The following is a 22,812-nucleotide window of genomic DNA, read 5'->3' as shown; positions in this document are numbered from 1 at the left end:
AGACTAGGGAACTGGGTTTGCTATCTTTCCAAATTAGTCATTAGTTGGTAAAGTCATTCATCTTGTTGAGAATTAAGATTTATTCAAAACATTTTTAATGAGCCAAAAGAATTACTTTCTATAACCATGTACTTCTTGTTTTATACAATGCTAATGTTGTAAACATTCAAAATAAGCTGTTACATACGGTAGTTATGTGACAAATAATGACTTTTCCTTCCTTCCCTCTGTTTCTTACTCCTTCCCTTGCTCTCTTTCAAGACAGAGGGCACAGTTATATTGACAGATGCCTCAGCTACAAGCCAGGGGATGATTGGTCCCAGATGGTAGCTAAACTGAAGGAGCATAATTTGAAAATCTTGACCTTGCAAGGTGCTGTGCTATGTCCCATCCTTGTCCCGCTTCTTCCTACCCAGGGTGCTCTGTGCCGGCACTTCATTCTTTCACTGGAGCTGTTTTGGAGCATGGGACACTGTTCTCTGCCCCTGGTCCTGTGCGCCAGCCTCTCTGTGCATCCGGTTTGTCCTCAACAGAAGGCTGCGTCCAGAGCGCCCCCTTACCAGGGTCCAAGTAAAAAGGTATCTCCTAATCTCGGCTCTCACTTCTTAACTTCCTGAACTTGGAGCACTTCGAGTTACCATTCTTGATTTGAGTTTTCCTAAAACAAAGTAGTCTCATACAGTTGTAAGGATTAAATGAGTTAGTATATATGAAATTGCTTTTAAAAGGCTATGTAATTAAAACATTTAAGATTCAGCCCTGGCTGGTGTAGCTCAGTGGATTGAGCTCGGGCCTGTGAACCACATGATCGTGGTTCGATTCCCAGTCAGGGTACATGCCTGGGTTGCAGGCCAGTTCCCAGCAGGGATCTCATGAGAGGCAACCACAAATTGATATTTCTCTCCTTCTCTCCTTCCCTTCCTCTCTAAAGATAGATAAATAAAATATTAAAAAAAAACATTTAGGATTCAGTTCAAATGCCATTGCTGTCCCTAAGCTGATTATATTAACTGGTCAAGTAAAGATGGGAAACTAAAATGGACCATATTGATAACGAAAGTGTTTCCGAGACATCTCCCCACACAGTGTAGCACACAGTTTATCGATGCGTTGTTCAAAACTTTCATGAAACAAACCTGGAGTTCAGAATGCTACTCAAATCATTTGGTACGCTTGCTCCAATTTTTTTTAATCATTAAAAAACAGGTTAAATGCACATTTCTCTATGAATGCAGAAATCCCAATAAAAAGCTAAGAATAAGTTCAACAGTAATAAAAAGAACCCATTCTAATAGGCTAGAGTTAGTCATGGAAATTCAGTAATGGATTAGATGAGTTTTTATGTTTTATAAGTTTGTACATTAGTCTCAGGTTTAATGTGTAGGTTGTGATTTTGACCTTTTGTTTTTTCTTACCCATGGGTTTTTTAAATTTTTATTAGTGATATTATTACTTTGTGGACAGAGTTATAACTTTCAAAGTAATTTCACCAAACCCAGCAACTTCAAATCATTTTTTTAAAATATGGTTTATAACTTATTAGGTAACAATAACATAAAATGGAGTAAAGATAGCCTCTTCAACAAATGGTGTTGGGAGAACTGGACAGCTATGTGCAAAAAAATGAAACTTGAGCACCAATGTATACCGCACACCAAAATAAATTCAAGGTGGATAAAAGACTTAAATATAAGCCTTGAAACCATTAAAGTCCTAGAGGAGAACGTAGGAAGATCTCAGATATTTCACGCAGCAACATTTTTATTGATGTCCCCTAGAGCAAGGAATATAAAGGAAAGAATAAACAAATGGGATCTCATCAAAATAAAAAGATTCTGCTTGGCTAAACAATATTAAAAAGACAACCAACTGTATGGGAAAACATATTTGCCAATGATACCTCAGACAAAGGTTTAATCTCCAAAATATACAAAGAACTCACACCACTGCACTCTAATAAGACAACTAACCCAATTAAAAAATTGGAAAAGGACTTGAACAGACACTTCTCCAAGGAGGACATACAGAATATCCAGAGACACATGAAGAGATGCTCAATATCGCTATCAGAGATGCAAATTAAAACCACAATGAGATACCACTTTACACTGGTCAGGATGGCTATTATAAAGCAACAAACAACAAATGTTGGAGAGGTTGTGGGGAAAAGGGGACCTTAGTTCACTGTTGGTGGGATTGCAGACTGGTACAACCATTATGGAAAACTATGGAATTTTCTCAGAAAAATAAAAACCGACCTGCCTTCTGACCCAGCAATTCCACTGCTAGGATTATACCCCAAGAATCCTAAAACATCAATTTCAAAGAACCTATGCACCACAATGTTTTCTAAATCATGTAAAGAAACTGCCACTTCATTTAAAATGCAAGTGTTACATTCTTTAGACATGAATTGATGGGAAACCCAAATTAATAAATGGAAACAGGATCTCTTTTTTTTTTTTAACCTTTTTAGTTTTTGGACAAAAGAAATGAAGTTTTACCTCATTGTTTATGTGGTGATATATAGACTTAACAACAAAAACTCAGGTACCAACCACTTCAGAAAAACTGAAGATGGAAGAAAGTGACCATTCTTTCTTTTATTAATCTGTGTATAATGATAAACTTGGTGCTTTAGTATTTTAATTCAGACATGCATCCTCACTATTTTTATGAAAATTGTGTTAAAATAAGACAAACAAACTTAGCATCTTTTAGCTGTGCTGTGCACGTATAACATGGGAATCACCCTTCTCCTGTGGTTTTATCACCTGTTCACATCCTGGAGATGATGTGATGCAGCAACATGTGCCTCAGAGCTTTCTTCACAAATGAGCAAGCTGGGCCTTTAATGACCACTTTACATCTAGGTTTGAATGGCTAAAAACCACCCTGATCTTAGGAAAACGGGCTTGCATGCTGTTAGCTACTCGGAAAGTGTTTCTTCGTGTCTTCAGCCCAGGTAAAACCTGATTTATTTGTAAACTAAAAGTGTAAGCCCTGCAAGCCCCGTCTTAGGGTCTCCTGGAGTCCCAAGCTCTCCCTTCCCAGAGAGCCGAGCTGATGCAGCCGGCAGGGTCTGCCCCTGGCGGTGATCCGGCTGAGCAGTGGAGCTTGTCTCAGCCTTTCACCTTGACCTCGCACAGTGCGGGGGTTTTGTTTTCATTGTCAACATTAAAAGAGAGAGGGTTATAAAACATCCACATTGCAGATTCTCCTGAAAAACTGGGAGATCTGGTGACTCCAGGTTTACATTCTTGCATGTTAAGAATAGACGGGAGCCAGATACAGTACTGGATCCCTTTGCAGAGGTCCCCGACCTCCCAGTGGTGGACTGGCCTGCCATGTCGGCACTGGTCCGGGCTTGTTAGGACCTGGGCTGCACAGCAGGAGGTGAGCCTGGATGTAGTGCTGTTGAATCGTCCTGAAACCATCCCCTCTATCGCCCCAACCCCCACCCCGGTCTGTGGAAAGCTTGTCTTCCATGAAACTGGTCCCTAGTGCCAGAGAGGTTGGGGATCGCTGCTTCAGAGGAGACAGCCCCCCGCAGTTTGTCCCAGTCCTCCCACTTCTTAGTTCTCTCTGGCGAACATGACGGGCATGACTCACTAATTTCTGATGAATGTTTTGTTTCTGAGGCACAGAGTTTATGACCCCTGAGATCCAGATAGCCATTAAGAACTTGTTTTACTGGAGATAAAACCCAATCTTCACAATTACTTTTTAGGCTTTAGAAACCTCAATTTTCCAATGTCAGGCATTATAGTAATGAGAAGTTCAGAAGAATTCAATTTCTTTGGGGATAATTAAATGCAGTGAGACGTGTATTTTGAGTGGGAGGGTGATACGTGAAGTTATCTGGCAAACACACGGGCCCCTTGCCCGCTTGTGTGGCCTGAAGGGCAGAGTGAACCCTGGCGTTTGTTTCGAGAGTTCGGTTAGGAGGTTGGGAGAAACCTTGTCCGTTTTTACAGGACCCAAACTGGCAAGCAGAGACCATTTGGACCCTCTTCTGGGCATTTTGTTTCCCTTTCGACCCTCAACGAGGGGCTCTCCAGCGCCACATGCCCCAGCTGTGGAGGAAGGGTTAGGATGCTCTGACGGGGCTGGACCCCGGGCAGGCTGGAGAAGGGCCCGAATGGAGGTTCAAAACCAGACTGGCCAGGAGCTGCAAGGCAACTTGTTAAAAACAAACAAAAGCATCTTTTGATTTTTGCTTCCCTAAACGGTTAACTAGATTATTTGGAAACATGAACTTGAAGGTAGTAGAGATCTCACATGAGGTAGGCTGGTTGGCAGACTGACAACTGGATGAACACAAATCCAGAAAGGGGGGCCTTTGTTGGGCCCGCTTTTGCTCTGAGGGGGTGTTTGTTCACTAAGTGGGGGGTCTGACGGGAGGACCCGCATGTAGCAGCTTTGTGAGGGGCGGAGGATGGAAGTTAGAGCAGGAGACCCCCCAGGCTGGGGCCCTGGCAGAGCCTGGAGGGGAAGGCCCACATCTTTGGGGGAAGGGTGAACCAGAAGTGAAGCACTCACATGGAAGGGAGTGGACAATGGACTCGCCTTGATGGCTCAGAAAAGTCTGAAATGCTAGACATGGGTCAACTGACACACTAGGAACCTGAAAGATGCAGATCTGGAGGAAATACTTTTCTAGACCTCAATTATTTCTACAGTTTCTCTTGTCTTTTTTAAGATTTTATTCATATTCAGAGACAGGGAAGGGAGGGAGAAAGGGGGAGAGAAACACTGATGTGAGAGAGAAATATCAGTTGGCTGCCTGTCGCATGCCCAGGCACCTGGGTCCTGGCATGGAACCCAGGCATGTGCCCTGACTGGGAATCGAACCCGTGGCCTTAGTTCACAGGCCAGTGCTCACTCCATTGAGCCACACCAGCTAGAACCAAACAGTTCTTCTGATACAATATCCCCATACGATAACTGAGCACAGTAGGAGAAAGAGTGAGAATGAAAACTAGCAGAAATGAGAGACAATGCAAACACCCAAAGGGGCACAGAATATCAATTGTGGGATAGACTTTAATGTTTTCATTGTTGAAGGAGATGGCACATTGAAAATTTCATTATAGTACTGGAAACTAAAAAACATACCTGCAGATTTTCAAAGACACCAAATATAAAGTTGAGAACCAGGAAAAAAGTATAAGTAAAATTAAGAACTCGAAACACTGTTTCAGGGATGAGTGGAGAAGGGTGAAAGGTGAAAGGTGAAATGGAAAAGAATTTCCAATTGAAAAACAAAACGGCCAGTAACATTGTATTGATTATCTATTCTGCATAATCTAACTGCAAACTTGGTTTTATTTTAAACAACACACTCACTATTTCAGTTTCTGTGTTAGGAGCCCAGGCGTGGTCTGACTGGGTCCCCTGCTCCTTAGTCTCTCGCAAAGCTGCCGAGTATTGGGCAGGGGTGGGGGTCTCATAGGAAGGTCCAGCCAGGGAGGTATTAGCTGAACGTAGGAGCTTAGACATAAGGAAACTACTAGGGAAAGAAACAAAGGACCAAACTAGGTATTTAGGAATTTCATTTGTTCTTAAACTGGGTCAGTGGATACCCAATTTGTAGTCTTGGTAAAAAGCTCTACATGCTTTGTTGCTTAGTTCGTATTTTCAGTGTTGATGACCATATTTTGCTGAGTATAATGCATACCTTTTTGCCTAAATTTTTGAAGGAAAACTAAGGATGTACATTGTACATGAGTACAGTGATTACATGCCCTGGGTATAATAACCCTGTATAGAACGCACACAAAGGCATGGATGCAAATTATACACAGCAAAATATGGTAAATGCCAAAATACCACAACATGGCACAATGCTAAAATATGGTAATACTGTGCCAATGTGTGTCTGTAAACCAATAGCTATTGCATGCTATTTTATCTAGCTCATTTCTGTTTGCACAATATTTTCAAGGTGCGTGTATCATATTTATTTCTGTGAAGTGTACTATTTACTTGAACAGATAGGGGTCCATTTTTAAATTGGTCATTACCTCATGAAAGGGTGGTATTTGTCGATTAGCACACATTTCAGTAAATAAATTTTTTAACTGTCCTAAAAACTTCAGGTGAAGAACTAGTCAGTTTTAGTATATCTCGCAGGTCTTCTCTCTTGGTTCAGATTAGTTACAATGGAAAATCTCTTTAACATTGACAGGATTTCTTTATAATAAACCATTGCTATGGCTGAAACACCAATCAGCTGGCAAAGATTAATGGTAAACAGCAATTTGGGAAGCCAAGTTACCTGTAGTCTTTGATAGGCACAGTCCTATACAAGGTGTCATAATATTTCTCTCAATAAATGAATATTCATGTCAGTTGCATATTAGTTTGCAAGTGATCTCCAGCTGGATTCATGATGAGTGAGATCCAGAAACTGGCTTCATACTTTGAATAGACATAGAGGAAGTTAGGAGGGAAATAGGAAGCACACGGTGAGTAGATTTCTTAGTGCCAGGTGCTGACACTGGCATTAAAGCACATTCCACATTCATGTTCATTGGAAACTCGATGAGATTGTCCAGTGACTCATGGACTACCCAGGGGACAAACAGATAAAAAATATGTACAACCTCTCTCTGTGGAAGCATCCAGTAAGTTTTGTGATTTATTTGTATATATCAAACCATTTCCTATGTGGTAATGAATTTTATCCATTTGGGTAGAGAATGGATAAGCTTTTGATTTAGCTGAGGAAGTCAGATTTTCATATGGTTTGGTTTTTAGTTGCATTTTAATCTATAGGACAACTTATTTTTGTCGTTGATGTAAAACACATAATTATCGTAGAAAATTTTAAAAACACAGTAGAAGGGAAGGTAATTTGCTGCTGACATTTTGGTTCATCATCTTATACCCGTGCATTTTTGTTACCTCTTCGCATTTCTGAGACTATACCATAGGTACTTGTTTTTACATTTTTATTTTATAATTACTTGCCCAGAATGTTATTTTCTATATGACTTACATATTCTTTTTTGGGTATTTAGGGGGTGGTTGAATAATAACAGCATTATACACTAAAAGAGAAATAGATAGACATAAAATTTCCATAATACTAAGTTCATGTTGTTGACAGAGAGAAAAGAATCACAAGATGTTCAATTGTAAAGAACCAAAGCAGGATAACTCCATAAGGTTAGCTAATGTGGGTGTCAGTATATTTAACGTTGGACTAGCTTACAAGTACGCGGATGAGTAAATCCTGACTTTCAATATATTTGCAGTATTTCCATACTCACCACCTGGGTAAGATTCATAATCGGAAATATAAATGATCTAAGTATTTGGAAAGCCCTCCAGGTAGTAAAAATATCTACACAATTATCCCCTAGTAAAGCACAATTTGTTACAAACTTTGAAACCCAAAGTTTTAAATGTCATTTGAAAAAATAATGCCCCCCAAATTCTTTTGGTCAAATTATCATATTACTGGAAAATGTAAACAGGTTTTTAAAATGTATTTTATGGATTATGCTATTACAGTTGTTCCAATTTTCCCCCCTTTGCCCCCCCTCTACCCAGCACTCTCAGTTCCCTCTGGCAATCCCTTCCTTTAGTTCATGTCCATGGGTCATGCGTATAAGGTCTTTGGCTTCTCCCTTTCCTATACTGTTCTTAACATCTCCCTGTCTATTCTGTACCCACCAATTTGTACTTCTTAATCCCTGCACTTTTTCCCCTATTCTCCCCCTACCAGCTGATAACCTTCCAAATATATTCAGTTGTCTCTGTTTTACTCCCACCAATCCCCCCACAAACCATCCCCACTTCTAGCCCTTGATTCTACCCCACTTTGGTTTTGTCCGTGTGTCCTTTATACATGTTCCTTGACAACCCTTCCCCATCTTACCCCCATGATCTCCATCCCACCTCCCCTCTGGTTATTATCAGTTATTCTTAATTTCAATGTCTCTGGTTATATTTTGCTTGCTTGTTTGTGTTGTTGATTAGGTTCAGAGAAAATCTTAAAAGCAGCAAGAGGAAAGAAGATAGTTACTTACTTAGGAGTCCCCATAAGATTATCAGCTGATTTCTCAAAAGATACCTTGCTCACCTCTAAGTGGAACCTAATCAACAAAACAAACAAGCAAAGTATCTTTTGAGAAATCAGCTGACAGTCTTATGGGAACTCCTTTGTAGGTATCTATCTTCTTTTCCTTGCTGCTTTCGAGATTCTCTCTTTATCTTTAACCTTTGGTCTTTCAGTCATGATGTATCTTGGTGTGGTATGCTTTGTGTCCACATTTGGGACTCTTTCTGCTTCCTGGACTTGTCTAGTGTCTTCATCAAATTAGGGAAGTTTTCTTTCATCATTTTTTCAAATAAGTTTTCGGTTCCTTGTTCTTTCTCTTCTCCTTCCAGCACCACTATGATCGGTGTAATTTTGAATGTTGGTAGTTTTGAAGTTGTCCCAGAGGCTCCTTACCCTAGTCTCATTTTTTGGATTCTTTTTTCCTTCTTGCTGTTCAGATTGAATATTTTCTTTTCTTCCTTACGTTCCAAATCATTGATCTGATTCTCAGCTTCATCCATTCACCTGCTGGTTCCCTGCAATTTTTTCCTTATTTTACTTAGTATAATGTTCCTTCATTTCTGCCTGGTTTTCAAATTTCATATTGCTGCTGAAGTACCCAATAAGTTCCTGGAGCATCTGACTAATTAGCATTTTGAATTCTGCATCTGATGGATTGTCTGCATTTTGTTTAGTCCTTTTTCTGAAGTCTTGTTCTGTTCTTTCATTTGGGCCATATTTCTTTGTCTCCTTATTTTGGCAGTCTCCTTGTATTTGTTTCTCTGTATAAGGTAGAGCTACTTTGACTCCCTGTCTTAGGACCATGGCCTATTGTAAAAAACACCCTGGTAAGTTGGATGGTGCAGAGCCTTAGGTAACTGACAGAGCAAGGCAACCCATGTGAACCAAGTTGATGGAGTCTCTGACATGGTGTCACCGCTTTGTCACTCTGTGTGGGGGAGGGCTCAGAAAGGGGACAGGGCTGCTACCTGGCCTCTGGAGTTTTGTCTGGGAGGAAGCTATTGCCTGGTACTTGCTCTGTTGCCATATTTTCTCCACATATGCCACCTGTGCCCTTCCAGCTGTTGCCCTGGTGTGAAGCCAGAAGGAGTCAGTCTGCATAAGTCCTAAGTCCATTGTGGGACTCTTAAGAGGAGACTCAAGAGAATCCTGCAGTTTCTTCCCCTACCCAAACCCTCACTGGTTTTTATAGCCAGAAATTATGGGGACTTATCTTCCTGGGACTGGAACCATGGGCTGAGTGGTCTGGTACGGAACTGAGACTCCTCGCTCCCAAGGCATCCCCCCTGATTTTTATCTACCACATGTACATGTGGGATTTCCCATTCCATGTCTCTGTGTTACTCTGCTGGTCTCCATGTCTCCACTCCTCCTACTTGTCTGCATGAATGTGGCTTCTTAACTCCTTCATTGTCACACTTCCATACAGCTTGATTTTCTCACACTTGTGGGTGATATTTGTTTTGCAGTCTAGTTGTAATTTTTGCTGTGGTTGTACAAGGAGGCAAGCCATGTTTACCAATGCCTCCATCTTAACCTGAAGTCCTGAAAATGTAAACAATTTTTTAAATTATATTTTATTGATTATGCTATTATGATTGTCCCAGTTTTTCCCCTTTGTCCCCCTCCACCCAGCACCCCTCACTCCCTTTGGCAATCCCCACACCATTGTTCATGTCTGTGGGTCATGTGTAGGTTCTTTGGCTGCTCCATTTCCTATACTGTACTTTACATCCCCATCACTATTAAGATGTACCTATTTGTTTGATGTACCATTTGCATGAAGTATATTTTTCCATCCCTTTACTTTTTTCTATGTGTATCTTTTGATCTGAGATGGGTCTCTTGGAGGCAGATATGGGTCTTGTTTTTTTATCCATTCAGGTACCCTATACCTTTTGGTTAGAGCATTAAAGCCATTTACACTTAAGGTGATAATTGATAGACATGTATGTGGTGCCATTTTATTATTAGACTGTTGTTTTTTCCCTTTCTCCTTTTTCTTCTTCTTAAAGCAAGCCCTTTAACATTTGTCGCAGTGCTGGTTTGGTGTTAACAGACTCCTCTAGGTTTTTCTTGCCTGGGAAACTCCTTATTTCTCCTTCGATTTTAAATGACTGTCCTTGCTGGTTAAAGTAGCCTTGATTGTAGGCCCTTGTTTTTCATCACCTTGAATATTTCATACCACTCCCTTCTGACCTGAAATGTTTCTAATAAGTAATCACATGAGAGTCTAATTGATGCTCCCTTGTAGGTAACTACCTGCTCTTCTCTTTTAGCTTTAGGATTCTCTCCTTTTCTTTAAGGCTTGTCGTTTTAATTTTGATGTGTCTTAGTGTAGGACTCTTTGGGTCTAACTTGTTTGGGACTCTCTGAGCTCCCTGGATTTATGTGTCTTTTTCCTTTACCGAATTAGGGAATTTTTCTGTCATTATTTCTTCAAATAGGCTCTTGATCTCTTACTTGCTCTTTTCTCTTTCTGGTGTGCTTATGATGAAGATGGTGTTATGCTTCATGTTGTTTAAAATGTTTTTTAAGGTCACCTCGTTTTTAAAAATTTTTTTTTCTTTCGGTTGTTTGGCCTGGGTGGTTTTTTTCTACCTTGCCTTTCAAATCATTGATTTGATCCTTTGATTCATCTAACTTACTGTTTATTCCTTCCAGTATATTATTTATTCCAGAAAGCGCATTCTTTATTTCTGACTGGGCCTTTTTTTACAGTTTCTATGTTTTTATCATGCTGTTGAGTGCCCTTATAATCATTAGTTTAAACTCTCTTTTTGATAAATTGCTTGCTTCCATTTTATCTAGTTCTGGAAAATTCTCTTGTTCTTTCATTTGGGGTCTGTTTCTTTTTCTTCCCATTTTTGCTGCTTTTTTGTATTTTCCTTCTTAGCTGTTAAACTAATCAATTGATTGAACTAATCAACTATTATGTTAATTGGCTGTTAATCTAATCAAGATGTGATAATCAGCTGAGCTTAATCTCCACAGAGTAGGGCAGAGTAAATCCTGTGGGTGAAGCTCTTGCTTATCCTCAGGCTGTTGCCACTTGGTGAAGAGTTCCCTACAGAAGAAAGAGAGCTTCTGCAGTTTGGGGAATGACTCAGCACAGGGATCCTGCTGGCTCCTCCTCTAGTTCTGTCCTCACAGCCACCCACCCCAGGCTGTCCTCAAGCATCTCTAATCCACTCTGCCCTCCCTCTGCTGGAGCCCAGGGTAAGTGGTTGCAAACAAATTTTTGTGCATTGGCCCTTGAAGAGGCTCTCTGAGTCTTCAGCCATCTCTCCCTGGCCAACAGAAACCCCACTGCTTTTCACAGCTGGATGTTATCTGGGTTCCTTTCTGGCTCTGGTGGTGTAGGCTGGGGAGTACAGCTTGGGGTTTAGACCCCACACAAATCAGGGGGACCCCTGGCCACTGGAATATCCATCTGGCACTTCAGCTGCCACCCGTGGGAGCCCAACCACACCTCTTGAGTCTGCTCTGCACTCCATACCAGTAACATTGTGCCGAAATGTGTTCTTCTGTCTGTGTGTTGTTATAAGGCTTCTCTCCAGCTAGTGTTCAGTTGGTTATTCAGGATGATTTCTCTACAATTTAGTTGTAATTCCAGATTGGTCCTGGGAGGAGATTAGTGTAGCTTCCACTTACTCCTCTGACATCTTGGATTTATGGGGTTATATATTTAGTAATGAGCTCATTTCCTGTGGGAAGAGTACTGACAAAGAAGTAGTAAAAGGAGTGATGCGGAACGGAGGTCATGTACTGGACCCATCCACTTTGTCCTGTGTTTATAGTCACTAAGCAGCCTCTGGGCATGGAGCACCATGCTGGGTGTTAGCCACTGGATTCTTGCTACTCCATCTGTGTCAGTTATTTGCCATGTCATTGCTCCACCTGAAAGTGGATTTTAATTGTAAATAAACCAGAGATATGGGGTGAGAAATGACTAATTAATGCTTATTAAAAGTAGTCATTTACAAGCCTTCAGTATTAATGTTTGACCATTTGAAATTAGTATAACATCTACAACAAAGGAACATTGGACATGTGCAAAAAATAACACGACATGTAAGTTGGAGCTGCCATCAGCAGAGGTAGATTCAGCATTGACCTTCTACAGGGGAGCAGGATGATGCTTCACATGCTATTCTTTGGAGGTTACAAAGGTCTAGGTCAGGAATGGTTTGTTTCTGCTACACAATGTCTGGGGTTTCACTTGGTTCGACTCATGTACACCCATCTTCACACGCATGTCTGGCAGTTGATGTTGACCGCTGACTGGATCTCACCTGCCTCTGGTTGACCATAGCACATTTACTTAGGCTTTCTATGTGGCCTGGACCTCCTCACAGCATGGCATTTTTAGGGTAATTGGGTTTTTTATGTGATGTCCCCAGGGTCCACAAGAAAGTGCCTAAAAGGAACTACTGGAGGCTGCAGAGCCTTTTCTGACTGGGCCTCAGGAATCCGATAGCATCATATCCGCTGTAATCAGTCAGCGAAGACAGTTTTAAGTCCACCAAGAGTCAGGAAAAGGTGGCATGCACCCCACTTCTTGATGGCAAGAATATCAAAGAATTTTAGATTCATGTTTTAAAACTGTCATTGGCTACATGATGGCCGCAGAACTCAGAAGAGAGGACAACAAAGAGGAACGGATGACCAGAGAGTCTCTCTGCCCAGCTTGCCCAGAGAGATTCTGGATACACATACACACATATACATACATATACACATATACATAGACATATATGCATACATATACATACACAAATACACATACATATACACACACAGAAATGTATAGTTAGCACACTATCATAAATGGGATGGGGCTATTTTTGGATCAGCAGTAACTGGCTATGATTCCTCCCATTCCAGCCTCTGTCTGGCTGTGCAGAAGGAGTCAGTGCTTCCATACCCATACCCACTCTTGACATGCTGATTGGGAAACCCTGGGGAGGGGAAATGACTATGGACCAGAGGGGTGGAGATCTGAGTTCCAGTTCTGCCTTTACCACTCCACCAGTTCTGCAACCTCAGGAAAGTCAGTTGCCCCTATACTTAGTCCTTCCTTTGGCCTCACTTTCCTTTCTTCATTTACTTGTTTCTTCCTCCACTACGTTTTTCCTGTGAAATAGTTCTCCATATTTTTCCATGGACAATGCTGGCCTTGGTATCTTTTATGTGGATAGAACAGATCTTTGAGAGATGATCTCTTCTCGCCTGTATATTTGCAGTCAGAATTGAGGTGACTTCTGTGTCTACCAGAAAGCGTCCCCCCTCTGTTTCTGGCCATTGTAGAAGGAGACACGTCAGTTATTTGGACCAATTTCATGGGTTGACATCTAACCCTAAATAAAACGTTGGCAGCTGCTCAGCTGGCACCCAAAATCCTACAGCAAATCCATAAACACTTTAGGAGCAACAGATCTCTGGGAAGGCAGCTGGAGAAAACACTTTCTTTTTTAGCAAATGTGTGACTCAAACGTGACATGACTCAGCCTTGGTTATATCTCACCCCTGGCCCTCATAGCTGAATGTGGTCTTCTCTGGGAGGCACACAGAGATGGGGAATCAGGAAACAGAGTCTGGAGAAGTCCTTAGAGTTAAGGAATAAAAAATAAGGTATGAGAAGCAATGACGAGGCTGAGTGTAAGGTGAGTGTGGGGGGTCACGGTGAGTGGGGGACTCACAGTGACTGGGGGTCACGGTGAGTGGGCAGAATGGTGGCAGAATTCAGAGGAATTCGCTTGCCGTAACATTCAAAGCAGAGCAAAAGCTTTGCAAAAAAAAAAAAACCTCCTTGATGAAACAGACTCAGTGTGCTTTGCTGATTTACAGAAGAAAAAAGGAGTTTCTCCCAGTTTTAAAAAAACGACATAACAGAAAGGAACCAGGACACAGCTGAAGGCAGAACACAGGTTTGACGGTGTGTCTTGGCTGAAGCAAAGTCCCCTAGTGAAGAGTTGCCACAGGCTGGGTCTCTGCTCACGAGCAGAAAAGAGCTGGTCTGGCTGCTGTGGTTATGAGACTGAGGAAGAGACAGAAAGAGAAAGGGCCAGAGAACACTGTGCAGGGAATGGAGGGACACAGGCCCTGCGGATCTGAGGCCCGGGACCAAAGATGGGCTAACTGCCCAGTGGCCCTGCCTCCATCTCTGGCTCAGTGCAGAGGGAGCATGGGCTCTCTAAGGCAGTTCACACAAGAGCGAGGGACCCTTTTACACATTTGCTTGTGTGTTGCTCGGACACCTACTCACATGTGACTCACATCACAGTGTGGGCGCACTGAGCCAAGCAGGGAGGGTCCAAGACAACCAGACAGGCTCCACGTTCAAGGGGCTCACACTGGAGTGAGAAGGAAAGACTGAATTTCCACACAGGGCTCACTTACCACAGATAATTCATACAGAGCTGTCTCGTCATTTCAGGCTCCATCGTTTTCCCAGACCGATCGAGTTCTTTGTGTCCAAAAAGCTTTCACAAGTTTTAACATCTGGTAATAGTGGAGGGGGAGTGGTTGGATTGTGTGTTGGTGGGTGTGGTGAACTAAAAAATAGACCCCGAAACACACCCATGTCCTAATCCCTGGAACATATAGACTTAGCTTATTTGGAAAAGAAAAAAGGAAAGAAAAGGTCTTGGCTGACACCCTGGTTTGGGCCCAGTGAAACTGATTTTGGACTCTTAGGGCCAGATCTGTGAGAGAGTAGATTACTGCGACTTCAAGCCATGAAGTTTGTGGTCATTTGTCAGCAGCCACCGGAATGGCATGGGAATGGCCTGTAAAGCTGGAAGTACAGTCTTGCTGCTCTTAATTTTTTTTGATGAGCACTATATTCTACCCAGGTATGTTTTCACATAGGTGTTTGTAGTAGATCTACATCGAAACATTCTCTCGTCCCTACCTTCCCCCTTTTCTTTTCCTCCCCCCACCGCATCACACACGCACGTACACACACTGACACACACGTGGTATGCACATAAATCAAAATGAGGCCACGTCGATGCAGTGAAACAAAATGCCTTGGTGTTTTGTCCAAATCAAGACAAGGATTTATGTTAGAGTTGGGCACCAAAGTCCTGCCTGGAAACATGTGCTGAGTCGAGTCCTTGGGTTTGGGAACAAAGTGTTGAAAACCATGGGAAGAAGGCAACTTGACTGTATTTATAATATCTTTGCCATGTCCTCCTCTTTTGAGTTTTGACATTAGGCAAAATTGGAGGCAAATGCTGAACAAGTCCCAAAGAGCAGTAAGTGAGGCAAATAAAAAGCTGATGTGTTAGCAACCACCCTTGCAATAGCCATGTATAACATTTGGGTGGGTATCAAAAGCCAGTCTATTCAAAGTCAGTTATGTTCCTAAAGAGACGTTACTTAGACCACTGCCCAGGAGTCCAGAGGTAGAGGTCTGTCGTGTCTGTGTTGATGGCTGCAGCAGCAACACTGGATGGAGTTAGATGCACCGTCATTAAGCACCTCCAGGAAAGTTCAGCAACAATTTTATGCAGGTTATCAGAACAGATGTTGGCTTTTGCATTACAAGCTAATGGTGCCAACGGTTGGAATCTCTTAAGATTCTGCGTAGCCACTCAAATCATCTTTTGTCAGCTGGGTTGTTTAGTGCCAGAATCAATGCCAGTGGCCAGTTCAGTCTTTGGCAGGGTGAGTCATGAGTTAAAAATAGCATGTGAATCTCAAGGAAAAAGAAAGAATTGAAATGTCTTAATACCTGGTCCCTTGGTCAACCAAAATAAAGCAAGGATTCAGGTTCTACACAGAGCCTTCCATCATTGCCATGGCTTTGAGTGGAGGCTGGGTGAAGAATGTGGAAGACCAGGGGTGTGGAATGTGGTTGAAACCACTGGCTTCAAATAATCTCAGAAAGACAATGACTCCCCGCATGTCTCCCCGTCATTGCTGAACCCTCCGCCCTGACTGCTAGTCCCAGTCCGAGGGCATTGCGTGGCCACTTGTGGTTTTTCCACACCATCCCCATGTCTTTGAAACTAGTCACTTTGTCAAACTGTCCTCAGTTTCTAACACAGTGAGCATCTGTTTTTCCCTGGGCCCTGACAGATTTGTGCTTGGGGTGTGCACTGGAAAGACAGCCCAGTCTTTGGATTATTTTCATACTTTATTGTGAGGCTTTTCTTTAGTGTGGAGTTTGTATTCAGATTTCAAGACAGATTGCTCCCAAATGTAAAAACTTTCCTATACTATCACCTTAAAAATCTTTCTAATTGGCAATTCAACATTAATACGACACTATCATACAATTCAAAAATCTCATTCAAATTTCACCAAACATCACACCATGCCTTCTTTCCTTCCTGGGTCAGGATCCAATCCAGAGCACACATGGCCTTCAGTGGTTAGGTGCCACAGGCCTCCTTCAGCCTGAAACCGCTCCTCACGTTTCCTGTCCCCCATTCTTGTGACTGTCGTAAAGTGGCCTTTTGTTATGTAGAATGACCCTCAGCCTGAGTCAGACAGATGTGTCCTTTTGACCAGACTTAACACAAGGATGTGTCCCTGCCTTCTTGACAGGAATAGGAAGGAAGGAAGGAAGGAAGGAAGGAAGGAAGGAAGGAAGGAAGGAAGGAAGGAAGGAAGGAAGGAAGGATAAAACCATTTCATTCATATTTAAATATTATAAAATATATAGTTCCTCAATTTCTTGCATTTGCATGTGAAAAATAAACCCACAAAACAATACATTAGTAAGTTGCCATGGAATTTTCCTGCTAAAAGATGTATGTAAATAGTCATGTACACAAGAATATGCCTCACTTTAATCATTTCTAGTCTATGCATTGAGGTGTCAGCGACCTGGGGTGCCTTTCAGGCCTCTTTTCTCCCCAAAGTTTTGAGCTGCGCCATCACTAGGTTCATCTGAAAGGCTGAAAATCCTGCTGCACTGAGCTTCTGGGGCCTGGAAGCAGGAGCTTCATACTTCCCAGATGCTTTGCAGCAGGAAATGGAAGTTTGTGAACCACTCTTTTCAACCAACTTTCATATGTGAGTATGTAGATTTAGACAATAGCCAAAGAGGCAGTAACAGCTTCCCACCTTCTTCTAAGGCTTCCGTGGCCATGTGCAGCTGAAAAAGGCTCAGGCCTCTTTCTTCAGCCAAAGGTTTATCTTGAGCACCAAACTCATGTCTCCAGACATTACCACCTGAACGTTCCAAATATGCTCCAACTCAACACGCCACACACTGGACCGTGAGCTCCCTGTCCTTACAGGATTCCCAAATCTGTGAATTGGCCCTGCTGTCTCGTCATTTTTTTACATTCATTCTTCCCTCCCCATATCCAGTCAGTTACCAAGTCTTGCAAATTCCTACAGATGCTCCCCATTCATTCCTTCCCTCGCTACTTCTTGCTAATTTCAGATCCCTGTCACTTCCCACCAGGACAATTCCAAGGGTCCGCCCCAGTTTCTGGTCTCTAGTCTCACCAACCTCCAATTAGCCTTCACAGCACAATCAGGAGGATACAAATCTTTCCCCCAGGATGAAACCTATGCTTCATTGCAAGGCATGTAAGAACCCTGGTTTTCTTTCTAGCCTGAAGTCCATTCTGTACTTCTTAAGGTTTAGCAGTCCTAGCAGAGTTTCCTTTCACTAAATGCACCTAGCTGGCCCTGAGTTCCTTGTTTTTATATTGAATTGTTTGCTTATTTCTTTGATTGTTTTCATGTGCACAGAAAATTGGCTCATGATACAGCTTCATATTTACTGTTATCTGTGGACCCTTCCCTGGCTCCTCCACACAGACTGAGCTCTCCACCCTGTTACCCCGTGCACTCCTCCGTATATTCTCATTGTGTTGTATTTCATTGTTCCTGGGTTCCTTGAGGATATGGATTATGTCTGTTCTTTGTTCAGTCTCTGTCACATCGCACAGTGTCTGACACTAATAGTGCTTAACTATGTGGTTAATGAATGAATATATCATCTTAATTAGAATCCTCAACAAAAGCAAATAAAGTAGAATTTGTTGTGGAATAGAACTCGACTTACAAACTTTGGAGTTAGAAATGTATGGAATCTCCTACTGCCTCCCTCATAATCAATCAGAATATTTATAAGAATGTAAGAATCTAATTTGAACATCTTCCTTTTGGTGAAAATACAGTTCTCAACTACAGTGGATTACCTCATAGGTACAGTAAATTATGGCCATCGATGCATTTATGATCTCTATTGCCGACTTGGAGTCTTTCTTCTCTACAGTCAGCAGAGCGCTTTGCATTTGGTGTTTGTTCTCCTTCTCGAGGCACCAGATGTGGGTTCTCCAGTGTGTCACTTGCCAAAAAGGACAGCCAGTGCTGGAGAGTGATACAGACAGCGTTGTTCCTACTTCTCTGGGAAATTATGTATGTCACATAACAGATTTCAAACACTGAAGACCTTTTGTTAAGACTATGTTTTCTCTGTGTTGTTGTGACTAAGGCTGGCACAAGGCCTCTAGCATCATGTTGGTTTACTCAGGGGATGTTCATTGAACACCTGATACTTGGGGATGTTGTCTTATGTGATGGGGATACATAATGATTAAGTCACCATCCCTATCCTCATAGGGTTATAGTCTTGCAGCAAAGACAGTCCACCAGAGACAATTACAAGAATGGTAAGTACCACAGCAGCTGAATGAAGCTGAACTATCATGTGGCGATTTCAGCAGGATGTTGTCACACAGGTTATAGCACACATGAGAAACTCAATCCAAAAATTGAAAACCAACTTTAATTTTTTTATGTATTCTTGGAAAATGCCATTGGTGGTTATCACATAAAACACTGCAAAGTATCCCAAAATGTTGCCATTCCCAACCATCTCCCACAGTCGGTCACCGCAGTAAGGAGTCTGCCCCCAACTTTGCTTCAGCTCCCACCCAGCTTTGGGCTTATTTGCTCCTCCCCTCTTCCTCTTTCCTTGTCTCTCCAACAGTTGCCTCTGAGAATGCAGACCGCTCTTGGTCTTCTTCTATTTTTTATTTCTTTCTCCTTTTTGTTTTTTCCTAGGTATATTTTTTCTTGGTCTACTTTTACTCTCTTCCTCTTCCTCTTCTGTCTTCTCCTTCTCCTCCCCATCCTCCTTCTTCTTGTCTATTTCTATTTCCTTTTAATTTTTTCCCAAATCTAGTCTTTTTTTTCTTGAGAATGGACTTCACCTTTCTGAATGTGAATAATCCAATTTTTGGACTGTGCCATTTGATGCCTGCACCATAACCCTAACCAACACAGGGAACGGTATAATGAAGAACTCAAAAGCCAAGCAAGCGTGGAGGTGGGAAATGGGATGTGACCCTTCATGCACTAACGCTCCCCTTCAGAATAAGAGACTGACAGCTCATCATACCTTTCTTACTGACTTGGGATTCCAGGAACAAATGAACAACTTTCCAGTTGACACAAGACAAAACGGAACCATGATTATCAAGCTCCGTAGGCCTGGACATTTAAAGTTAGAAAAAACACATTTTGCTCTAAAATGGAATGCATGTTAAAAAACAAAAAGAGAGATATCTAGATAACTTTTTAGAACGAGTTGCCTTGGGAAATTCTGAGATGAACAATTTAGGTGCAGGATTGAAAAGCGACTCATTTCGGAAATACACTCACTTCAAAATGAACTACTCTAATTGTGATGTGCCATTGGGTCAGTATAAAAGTCAGTTTTATGCATATAATTTTCTCCCTTTAAGCTTGGAAATAATTTGTTGAGTCGATCACAAAGTACTTTTGAAATGATCTAGTCTAACTTTAAGTCTTATGAAGAAATCTCTTTTATGAAGTGTTTCATAAGCATCCATTGATCTTCCTTGGGATTAATCTAGAGGGATGGGTTTGGGTAGGAGGTCGAGGAGGGGGTCTCCAATGAAGAAAGTATTTGAACCATGTCTCAGAAATGGAGTAAGATGACAGTAGGAGAAGAAGAGAAGAAAATACATCCATAGTTAGAGGAATGTCATGATACAGTTAGAGAGAGATTGACATATATGTTTTGTTTGAAGGAAATTCAATAACTTTCTATGGTTAGGGCATAAGAGTTTAGAACAAAATGTAATTGGAAATAAAGGTTACAAATATACAGGGTCCAGCACAAATAATGCCCCATTTTTATCACAACATCTTTTATTACAAAATCATAAATACATAATTCTGGAACATAATAATATCACACTCAAGCACACCATATGACATTTTAGGTGAAATGTTCAAATTAAAATTATTACACCAATATTATTACCCTACCAACCACATTAAGGTAGGTGTTGCTTCTTCAGGACCTTGTATTTTGGGGAAAGTGATGAATTTTCTAAATGCCACTGGAAGGAGTTCAGAAGTTATCTTGGAGCAATGAAGAATCATTTCAGCTAATTGTGGGGAGAGTTCTGCAATATTTCAAATTGGGATAAATTCTTTTCACTGGAGAGATAAAAGTTAATGAATGAATAACTTAATGAATTACCTCTGAAATAAAAGGAAACTGGATCATTTCTATTTGATCCATGCGTTGGCAGAGGATCTGGAATAAGGCAGGGTAACCCTTTTGCTCAGGCCTATGGGGGTTGATGAGGTGGTGGCCCAGAGGTGGCTCATGTCCTTGAGGAAATGGAAGCACAGGGAGACATAGGAGCAAGAGGCCTGCGTTGCAGGTGACATGACTTTTGACGGTGGCCCCTCACCTTGGCAGAATAATTCTGGTAGAGCTGGCTGCTTATTGTTGGTGGTGGTCAAGAATTAACCATAAGACATTGTGTTAGTTGATCTTTCATGCTAGGGACGGACTGAGAAATGGTCCTGCGGGTTGGAAAGGAGGTTGGAAGGTGTTCAGAGTTCCTGGGTCCGTGGGCCACAAACACTGGTGAAATGGGCTGAGAGCCGCAGGTGCCCTGTGTCCGGGCAAGCTTGTAGGTTCTGTGCAATAAGATAATTATGCCATTTAAGATTATGGCCCCACTCATGGAAGGGAAGAAGGAATAAATACAATAAGAGTAGAATGGTATTCACTCTTTTGAGACCCTCCCAGTAGTCAGGGTCACTGGCTAAGCATTCAGTGGGAATACGTTTTCAAACAGCTAAGACTTCAACTGCATGCCCATCAGCTCATGTCTCATTTAATTGCTTGAAAAGATCTCCTATTTCTAGATCTAAACTTAGAGATAAAACATTGAAGTACATCAGGACCAGAGAGATGGTAATAATACCTTATATTTATTTTTTAAAAATTCACGTATATCTGGGTTTTCCAGACATTTTATGTGATAATTATTGCAAGGGTTATTTTAGAGGAGAGGAAACTAAATCTAAGAGTGATTAAATGATTTGTTTAAGGCCACATAGTCAGTGAGGGAAAACCCAGATGCAAACCCAGATGTTTCCAGTTCTAAGGCCACTGTTTTTTCTAAAACTTTCTGGGTTCCAGGCATGTTTTGATAAAATGCACAGAGATCAGCTGTACGAGGAGGACACAAAGGTAGGCTCACAGAACGCAAAGAGAAGGGTGTGCCCACTATACAAATCTATATATTCTTTTCGGCACCTCTACCAATAAATTAGCCAAATGCGTGTGCGAGGCAAAGCAATCTACAATGTTAAATAAATCCAATGTGAGCAAAGATTAACTAATAAGGCTGGAAAAATTATTTTCCTAGGAAGCATTCTTCCCCTCTATCTGACTTTGAAGATTCAGCACAGAAAGTTTGCCTGAGGAACAACTCTGTGAAACAAAAAATGCAGACAAATTTTAAGGAGGTCAGAGAAATGCTAGGAAAGAAAACTGCCCAAGGAAATGTTAATAGAACAAATGTATTTAATCTGGGAATGGTTATTTAAATGGAAGTTTTACTTTGAAGCTTTAACTATCTTTAAGTTTTTAAAAATGTATCTTGATTATTCATAATGATGGAGCATATGTCTTTAATTTTCCCCACCTGGCTTTTTTGGCTCGGTTTCTCTCACATCCTTAACAATATTATAATTCCTTGGTTCAGCGCCCCTCCCCTGCCCCCCCAGTGAGACGTTCACAGTCTAATGAATGTCAATCGCTAAATATGTGCCATTGCTCTAAAGCCTGGCGTAGCTTTATATTCCTGACAATTCTATGTATCATGGTATGGATGGAGAGGAAAAGCAATAACACTTCCAGATAATAAATAGGCTTCACAATTCAGCACTGACTAACTGAAGGTGTTTATGATTAAATATACAAATGCTAAGAATATTCAGCTAATCAGTTATGTATTTTTATAACAACCAGAATTGTTAACACAGGCTGACATCTAAGCCTTTCATTTTAATAAGCTTAAATTCCTCCCTCCATCCCTTCTTCCTCTCTCTCTCTAATGTAATATCAGCTACATATAAGATGAGGGTAGTCATAGGACCTACTTTTTAGTGTTTTGGTAAGTGAATGAGATAATGTGTACAAGGTGCTTAGCATGTTGTCTATGTTGCAGTTGAATGTGCCTCGCTGCAGTTTTCTCTCTCCATTTATCATGCTCATTTTGAAGATGGGGTCCGTGGTCACAGAGCTAGTACATAACAATGTCATTATTGGACCCTAGATGGTCTTATTCCATTTTCCCACATTTTGGCCACAGTGCTTCTCAGTTTGGAATCCAGGGTTTGCTCTTCTTCCCCTGCATGTGCAGTGAGCTCATCTCTGCCCTGTTTTTCACCACGACTTCCACACGTAGCAAAAGCTCAGGTCATTTGAG

Source organism: Artibeus jamaicensis, unplaced genomic scaffold, assembly GCF_021234435.1.
Source record: "Artibeus jamaicensis isolate MK-2021 breed Jamaican fruit bat unplaced genomic scaffold, CSHL_Jam_final scaffold_369, whole genome shotgun sequence".
NCBI lineage: Eukaryota > Metazoa > Chordata > Mammalia > Chiroptera > Phyllostomidae > Artibeus > Artibeus jamaicensis.
This window is presented reverse-complemented; position numbering follows the sequence as displayed.